The sequence below is a fragment of the Oryx dammah genome, unplaced genomic scaffold, assembly GCF_014754425.2.
Source record: "Oryx dammah isolate SB20612 unplaced genomic scaffold, SCBI_Odam_1.1 HiC_scaffold_14, whole genome shotgun sequence".
Classification (NCBI taxonomy): Eukaryota; Metazoa; Chordata; class Mammalia; order Artiodactyla; family Bovidae; genus Oryx; species Oryx dammah.
Genome location: NW_024070198.1, coordinates 33,304,927 through 33,313,842, shown reverse-complemented (window position 1 = coordinate 33,313,842; position 8,916 = coordinate 33,304,927). Strand labels below are relative to the sequence as shown.

General features: G+C 46.3%; 1 long non-coding RNA gene across 1 annotated transcript; it reads left to right on the top strand.

Moving 5' to 3' along the window:
• Positions 1–365: 365 nt before the first annotated feature.
• Positions 366–3,692, top strand: LOC120873911. Its single transcript, XR_005723558.1, has 2 exons — positions 366–1,844; positions 1,965–3,692. It is a non-coding gene; the product is annotated as an uncharacterized LOC120873911 (long non-coding RNA).
• Positions 3,693–8,916: the final 5,224 nt, after the last annotated feature.

Below are 8,916 nucleotides of genomic sequence, written 5' to 3'. Positions count from 1 at the left end.
GCTGTAATTTCAGAGATGTTTTATCTCCACTTCTAGCTATTCTTCATTGGGCAGTGGCTTCTACTGCTTTGGCTTGGGTTTTCCCTTATCTCCTATCAAGTAGTTAATGATCTGTAATTGCCTGAAGAGGAGATTGGGTTAGGGCTTCTGTAATTGCAACAGAATCTCTATGAGAAGACTCTTCAAAACAGGAACCCTCCTGTAAGGCAGCATTGACACCCATAATCTTTTGCCACAGAGGTCCTGAGCAAAAATACACTAAAACTCAGACAGTAAAATTCCTCTAGGTACCTCTTTGTGTTTTCCTCACAAAAACACTTGTTGGAAGGCAGCAGAGGGCCTATAAGGGGGTGAGCAGCGGGGAAAGAGAAAAAGCCTAGAATCTGGGAACCAATAGGCATTGGATGGATTTTGGCTCTCCTTGAGGTTTTAGATGATCCTTCTTTGAAATTTTATTTTTCATTGTGCTGAAGTAAATGATACAGTTCTAAATAATATGACAAGTATGGCAGGAAGCCACATTTTAATTCCTTGACTTAATCCTCCTTTTCTGAAATCAACAATATTTACTGAACATCTCCCCTACTCTGGGCGCTGCAAAAGCCATGTGCTGAGGATCCAGAAATAAATCAAACCAGGTCCCTGCCCTTCTGGAGCCCACAGTCTAGTGAGAGAGACAAATGCAGGAGGCACAGCTCCAAAGCCCCGTGTGCAGTGCTGTGACGTGGACACGGCCAGTGTGGCCAGCAGTGTTTCCTTGGGTGGACAGGGGTGGGATGCTTGGGCTTTGTGGAGCCTAGGAGGCTGTGTTGGTGGGAGGTGGGGGCATTTCAGGCAAAGGGAATGGCTGGAATAAAGGCTTTTGGCTGGAATGACCCCTTTTGGCCCTGAGTGACCCCGGGGCCTGAAGAAGCAGTGGCTGGGGGAAGAGCTGCTGGGGAAGGAGCAAGGAAGAGCTTGGCAGGTTTGGTTCTGAAGAGCCCCGGGTGTTATGGAAAGGAATTTAAATTGTCTCCTGGAGGCAACGAAAAACTATTGAAGAGGCTGAGCAGGAATGTGACCTGACAGGGTTTCTCTTTTAGAAAGTCGCTCTGGCTGCCATTGGAGGGTGAACTGCATGAAGAGAGAGTCCAGCCATGGGGAGGCCGTGTAGAGGAGGATGTCAGTGCTCAAAAGAGCGCTGAAATGGCCCCAGCTGCCTGCGCTAAGGGCCTGAAGGCGGAGATAGAGGAGAGAGGATGCACGGATTGAGGCGTTTAAGAAGAATAAAGCCCTCAAGAATGAACACCCACATTTTAACTCGGTGTTTGCATGGCTGACTTTCTAAAAAGGAAAGGGGGTTATGTCTTTTTTCTAATGGCATACAGGAACCTAGGGAAATAGAGTAAAAGGAAAAAATTACTCAGGAATCCCCTCATCATAGCATAACTCATGTACGTATTTTATTTCCAATCTCGGCCCCTAGTTTGTAACTCAGATTTTTAGATGACACTGTCTCTTGAGTGCTAGGTGGTAATGGGAAGCACTGAATGCTTCCTGAAACCTGTGAAAGACTCACTTTTAAGACTCATTGCTGGAGGCTCCATCCTCATTGCCTATTTTAAGGGAGGCCAAATTTCTTGCATATCTAAGAGCCAGTCACTTTGAACCAGGACTTGACTGTGAGCATTTTCCCATTTCATTTGTTCCGCAGGATACTGGATCCAATTATTTATTCTCGTCTACCTCCCCACTGGCCATAAAAATGATCAAGATGTTGGAACATCTTATGCCTTTGTGTCCTGGAAAACTCAACCCAAGATGCCAAGAGATGACAGCACTCAAATGAATCCTTCCTGTGGCCGGTGAGGCCCACTCATCGGAGAAGGTGGTAGGGAGATCATGGATTTTTCGCTTCACACTCTGGTGTTTTCACTGCCAGGAGAGTCTCTGAGCACAGTTCAGCTTTCAGTTTTGCTCCACAGGGAGAATCCGACCTGGAAAATAAGAAGTAATCGATGAGAAGCCCACAGAAATGTCCCAGCTCTAGCAGGCCATTGACTATGAAGGAGCTCCGCGTTTTGCAAAGGCATGAAGAGAAAGCTGTGGCCTTCCTTGGGGGAAGTGTTAGGCAGAAAGTCAGTAGACTTGGCTTTGAATGAAAGGCCTCGGGGACAATCAGACAGTGGCCTTATTCTGTGTTATCAGGCTGAAGGATGATCTTGGGCAAAGTAGACGTTTGATGAAGAGGGCCAAGCCTGGAAGGGGAGCCAAATTAGTTTGCTCACCCAGAGCTGAGACGTGGTTTCCATGGAGCCTTGGCAGATACAAGACCATTGGACGCTTTCCTTGGCTTCTCTCTACCCTCTGTGGCCACCAGACTACAACTCTCTCCCGGGCAGCTTCTGGGAGGAAATTCAGTGACCAAGGAAGCTGGGACAGGAAGGAAATTAAAAGTAGGAGATGGGGCATTCCTGGTGGCTCAGTGGTAAAGAATTGGCCTGCCAATGCAGGAGTCACGGGTTTGATCCCTGGTTCAGGAAGATCTCACATGGCTTGGAGTCACTAAGCCCGTGCACTGCAACTACTGAGTCTGAGCTCTAGAGCCTTGGAGCTGCAACTACTCAGCCTATGTGCTGCAACCAGCTGAAGCCCGTGCTCCCTAAAGCCTGTGCTCCACGCCACCACAGTGAGAAGCCTCTGCACCGCCATGAAGAGTAGCCTGCGCAGCAGTGAAGACCCAGCACACCCCCAAACAAATAAATAATTTTTAAAAGGCAGAGATGGACCGTGAAAATTGGGAAAATGCTGATGATCAAGGCAGGAGTTGGAACCATTTCTGTCACATGCTCTTGTGCAGGAACAGCAGGAAGGCATCCAATGATACGTTCTCTGGGGCTTTGCCCAGGCTAATTGTACGTGACAATGGCTGCTCTATGTTCTTTCAGGGAGGGTTGGAATGGTTTTGCGGCCCCGTGTGGCCTGGTGGCCAGAGTTGGAAAAGGTTCCCTCTTGGACTTCCGGCAGCAGGCAAGAGACACCAGCCGTGATTACCCAGGAGGCTAGACCATCACTTCCCCTGGCCGTTCCTGCTGTTCTTCCAGGAGGGGACCTTTACTGGTCACCGGAGGGGCTTCCTGGTGCACGGCGGGTCACCATCCCTGACTACCGGGCTCTTTCGTACAGGCTGGAAAGGAGGTTGGACTTTTCATTCCACCTGGGTCACTGGGAGATTTTACAAGATGGTGCGTCAGAATGTTTGTGTGGCTTCCTGTGGGCCTGGCCCTTCGCCCTCTGTCCATGTGGAAATGCCCAGCGTGACCAGCAGAAGAGCAAGGCCTGGAAGCCAACCTGAATTTGGGCCAGGCTAACAGAGTCGGACACGACTGAAGTGACTTAGCAGCAGCAGCGGCAGCAAGAATGGAAGCTCCACGGTCAGCCGAGTTGCAAGCTGGTTTAGAAATTTAATGGTCTCAAGGCTTCCCTGGTGGTCCAGTGGTTAAGACTCCAGGCTTCCACTGCAGGGGGGGTGGGTTCGTTCCCTGGTCAGGGAACTAAGATCCCCTATGCTGCACAGTATGGCCAAAATAAATAAAAATAGTATATATTTTTTAAGATATCTACATTTGGCGAGGTGGTGGGGGGAGAAATTTACTGGTCTCTTTAAAAACAGATAAAGAAAATCAAGTTATTTTTTTTTGAAAGGAAACCACTGAAAAAGGAATTGTGGCATCAACAAAGAAAAATGTGAGCACTCTGTTCTGAGAGCAATAAAAGCAGCAAACAGGGAAATGCCAGAAGCTGTGACCCATGGTTCGAGCTCTCTCCTCAGATCTCATTTCCATTTGCACACAAAGGGGAGATTCTTGTTCTCAAGTTGCCTTCAAAAAAATGATAGAACTCAGTGAAGGAAATGAAGTGTAATTATCATTATTAACTTTTAGTTTGTTCTTTCAATCAAAATAGCTCTTAAGTAGGGTATTCCAGTGTAACCTAATCTCTTATGTCAACATGCAGCCTGGAGTGCCTGCAGGGCTCCACACTCACACAGAGGACACAGGTGTTTGGGGAAGAACCTTTCCACGAGGAAGTCAGTTGCCAGGAACCCCTCCGCTTAGAGGGCTCCTTGGCTTCCCATGTGCTGTGTTCCTGAAGCCAGAGACAGAACCAAGTAGAACCTTCCTGACTCTTTGAAGTCAAATTTAAATGACATTATAGAGGCTTCCCTGGTGGCTCAGCGGTAAACAGTCCGCCTGCCAATACAGGAAACAAGGATTTGATTTCTGGTCTGGAAGATCCCACATACCCTGGAGCAACTAAGCCGGTGCACCACAACTATTGAGCCTGTGCTCTAGAGCTGGGGAACCGCAACTACTGAGCCCACGTACTGCAGCTGCTGAGGCCCGGGTGTCCCAGAGCGCGTGCATCACAACAAGAGAAGCCACTGCAATGAGAAGCCTGTGCCCTGCAATGAAGAGTAGCCCCTGTGGGCTGCAGTGAGAAAAAAATCCCTTGAATACCCAGCGCGGCCAAAAATAAATAAATAATACATTTTTTAAAAAATGACATAATCACATAAACAGGATGGGAAGGAGTATGGGTTGAAGGTAATTAGGTCATGTATCTGGTAAGAGGCAATTCCTTTCCCCTAATTTTTTTTTCCAGAAGAAAAGGAAGGGCAGAAATGTGATTAGAAATAACAGCCTCAGTCCTACCACAGCCTCTGCTTTAGCACCCAAAGGGGACACCCAAAGCCTCCTCCACTCTTGCATTCCAAGATGCTACTGCTTGTTTGTGGTCACTGGGTACGTTCTACTTGGGAGCTCTTTGATCTCAACCCATCTTCCCCCTCTTAGAACACAAGGCAAACATCCCACTGAAAATCCCCATGTTTCTAATGCATCTTCTAGGAAGACCAAAGTCCATAGGATAGCTTCGGACTTATATTAACCTGAGTACTGAATGGATGGGACGCTGCAGCATTAGAATCTTGCATCAGGGTTGAAGTCAGTGAAGCAAGGAGATGCAACTCAGAGTTCTTCCCTTTCCATCTCAGTAAAATCACCCGCTCCCAAGATTCCAAGGAGGGGGCTTTTGACTGTAGTTAATTTGCACTGGTGCAAAATGATCCCAAAGTCAATAATTATTGACTACTTCCTGAGCTAAGGGATGGAAGTGGAGACTGTGGCATGGTTTCATTCTTGATCACATGCATCAGAGACCTGCTTAGATGAGCTCAGATAAGGATTCCTATGATTCAGTTTCACAGAGATCCAAGAACAGGGATGTCTGAGCGCTGGACATCACAGAGAATAGAGATGGGAGGTGATTCTAGATTCTTGCAAGGCATGTCAATAAGGGGTTTCTTCCTTTTCATACCATTCACTGGAAATGTGTGAGGTTTTTTTGTTTTGCTTTGTTCTGTTTTTAGCTCTGAACTCCTGCTAGGCTATAAGGAAGTTGTTCGTCTCATTCAGAGCTACGTTCTCTCAAACAAGCCTAGAGTGAAAAAAATATAAGGAAGTGTATCTAGCATTTTTGTTCAATGAGTTAATGAACCTTCATTGTATGTTCCACTATTTCAATGACCAGCTGACTCGATGGATCTGTTTGTATCAGATCTGGTCTCAACTGTTTCTTCTGGTTCCTCTTATGACTCAGTGTTTTCTCCCATAACTCTTTGTACCTCCCATAACAGATTGTACCTGACCCATCATGGTCTTCTCAACTTCTTCCACATCATATGCTTCTGGTTTTAGCTTTCACCACTAACCTACCAATTCTATTCTAATTTATTAGCTCAAATTTGTAAGAAGGAGGAAGGGAGGAAGAAAGAGAAAACCGATTAGCCAGGTCATCTATTTGTACCAGGTCATTTGGGGCTTTCCTGGTGGCTCAGATGGTTAAGAATCTACCTACCAATGCAGGAGACATGTTCAATCCTTGGGTCAGGAAGATCCTCTGGAGAAGGGAATAGCAACCCACTCCAGTATTCTTGCCTGGAGAATCCCATGAACTGAGGAGCCTGGCAGGCTACAGTCTATGGGGTCACAAAGAATGGGACCTGACTGAGTGACTAACACTAAGGCAAGTCATGAGCCAACCAGAAGACTGACTGTCCTGGGTACTGATGCCCACTTTGGTTATCAGTGGAGGTGAAGGTCAGGGGTCAGTGTCAACAGGTTCAAAACACAGGTTCCTAGGAAGCAGTGTCTGTGGGCAAGGCAGTTTATCAAAGAATGGAGTATAAGTGTGGCAGGCAATTTCTGACCTTGTTTTCTTGTGGTGCTTGGTTATTTATTTATTTACCATGATCTGCTTATTTTCCTTGGGAAATTATTTGTAAGACTCCCCCTACACTAGGGATGCATTTTATCCAAGAAGATTTGTGTTTGCTTCTTCCAGTTACTTAGAAAAGTATATCAGTTCAGGACTTTCAATTATATTAATGGCATAAGATTTTTTTTTTTGACCATCCAAGTGATATGAATTTGGGCCGGATGAGGGTCCCCAAAAGATATGCCCATTTTTTAATCTCCAGAACCTATGAAGGCTACCTTATTTGGAATAAGGATGTTTTGCAGATGTAATTAAGTTCAGGATCTTAAGATGAGATCATCCTGGATTATCTGTGTGGGTTCTAAACCCAATGACAAGTGTTCTTGTAAGGGTCAGGAGGAGGAGAGATACACAGAGTAGAAGAGTCCCAGATTAGAGCGATGCAGCCACAAGCTAGGAAATGCTAACAGCCACAGCAGCTGGAAGAAGCACAGCCCTGCTGACACCTTGATTTCAGACTTCTGGCCTCCAGAACTGAGAGAACAAATTTCTGTTGCTTAAAGCCACCAGTTGGTGGTATTTGCCACAGTAGCTGCTGGAAACCAACCCAACCTTTAAATCCACACAAGGATTGACCTATTATTACATCTCTTCTGGGACTCCCCACCTCTTCCTACACTGTTTGGCATCTTCCATCTCCTGGGAGTAGAGAATGTCCAAAATTATGAAGGCTGTCTCACCTATAAATTAGCTTGTCACAATTCCATGGATGTTGGCAGAAGATACAAGATTCCTGGGTCAGAGGAAAAGGACATCTTATTACTCACCACGATGGCAGTAGCCAGAGTATCAACTTTGTGTTAGTTCCTTGCACCCCAGTTCCCATAAGTGATGTGAACACACAGTGGGTTGTGTTAGAAAAAAAAACTTTGAGTTTAGGAAAAACTTTGAGTTAGGAAAGTTTTATACCAGGCAGTAAACATTCTTGTCTTTTGTATGACAAGGAGCTATTATCCTTATACAAGGTGGTAAGCCCACATGTCCTTTGCTCTGGAGGGAGAAAACACACTTCTAAGGTCTTAAAACACCAATCCAGGATGAAGGTAGGCAGTGCTTCTGCTTGCAAGGCGTGTAGAAATGGAAAAGATCCATGGAGAATTGTCTCCCAGCAAAGAGGTAGGAAGGAGCGGGCTGGATTTTCTTCCAGTTCATTCTTGTTCTGGCTTCCCAGGTGGTGCTAGTGGTAAAGAACCCACCTGCCAATGTCGGAGACTTAAAGAGATGCAGTTTCAATCCCTGGGTCAGGAAGATCCCCTGGAGAAGAAAATGGCAACCCACTCTGGTATTCTTGCCTGGAAATTCCATGGACAGAGGAACCTGGCAGGCTACAGTCCATAGAGTTGCAAAGAATCGGACACAACTGAAGCGACTTACCCACCCCCCCACCCCCCCAACACACACATTTGTTCTCTCACCAGAAATGGATTAGGGCAGCTTGTGTATAACTGCCTGAAGGTAACTCAAATTGCAACCTCAGAATTGGAAGATTCCTTACATGAAACAGCAATGAGAACAGTGCCAGCTTCAAAGTGTGTGACCATCTGAGCTTTGCAAGCTACTAAGAGATTTAACTACTAAGCTATATATAGCTACTATAGCTATTATGGCAATGGAAGGAGCCATATGTTGTTGCTGTTGTTGTTGTTGTTGTTGTTTATGCTTCCTCAGTTGTGTTCAACTCTTTGTGACCCCGCAGACTGTAACACAACGGGCTCCTCTTTCCCTGGGATTTCCCAGGCAAGAATACTGGAGTGGGTTGCCATTTCCTTCTCCAGGGGATCTTCCCGCCCCAGGGATCAAAACTGCGTCTCCTGCTTGGCAGGTGGATTCTTTACCACTGCACCACCCGGGAAGCCCATGAGCAGCCATAGCTTTGTTTAAACACAGGATGTAGGGTTTCCCAGGTTGACAGCTTTGAATCAAGCCTCTCTTATTTGGATATAGGGTTCAGTGTGGTTGTTATACAGCAAAACAGAAAGCTCACTGGTTTATAATTCACCCTCTTATTGACTGAGAGTCCACCAGTAGTGGCCTTTTATGAAGTGGGGAGGCAGGCAGAAACTCAGACAAGGGACAAAGTAAGAGGATGTCAGCTGCTTTAGAGACCTCTCCTTGCCTGAGATGGAGAGAGTCCATCCCACCTAGAAGGTCTCAGTATTCAGCACCTTGCTCAAGTCTTAAGTAGAAAACGGAAGGAGCTAGAATTTGGAAAACCCTACCAAGGTCCCTGCCATTTGTTTTTGTTGTTTCTGTATTTGCAGCGCTCTCTAGGTCGGGCTGCTCTTCCACCCCTCTGCCTTTGTTGGGTATCTTATCACTGACAACTTACCCAGCTCCTTCACAGCTATTTGGCGGATGGCAGTGCTAAAGCCAAAATGAAGTTACACCTTGTCACTGCGCTTAGTCGCTTAGTTGTGTCCGACTCTTTGCAACCCCATGGACTATAACCCGCCTAGCTCCTCTGTCCATGGGATTTTCCAGGCAAGAATACTAGAGTGGGTTGCTATTTCCTACTATAGGAGATCTTCCTGACCCAGGGATTGAACCCACATTTCTTACATCTCCTGCATTGGCAGGTGAGTCCTTTACCACTAACGT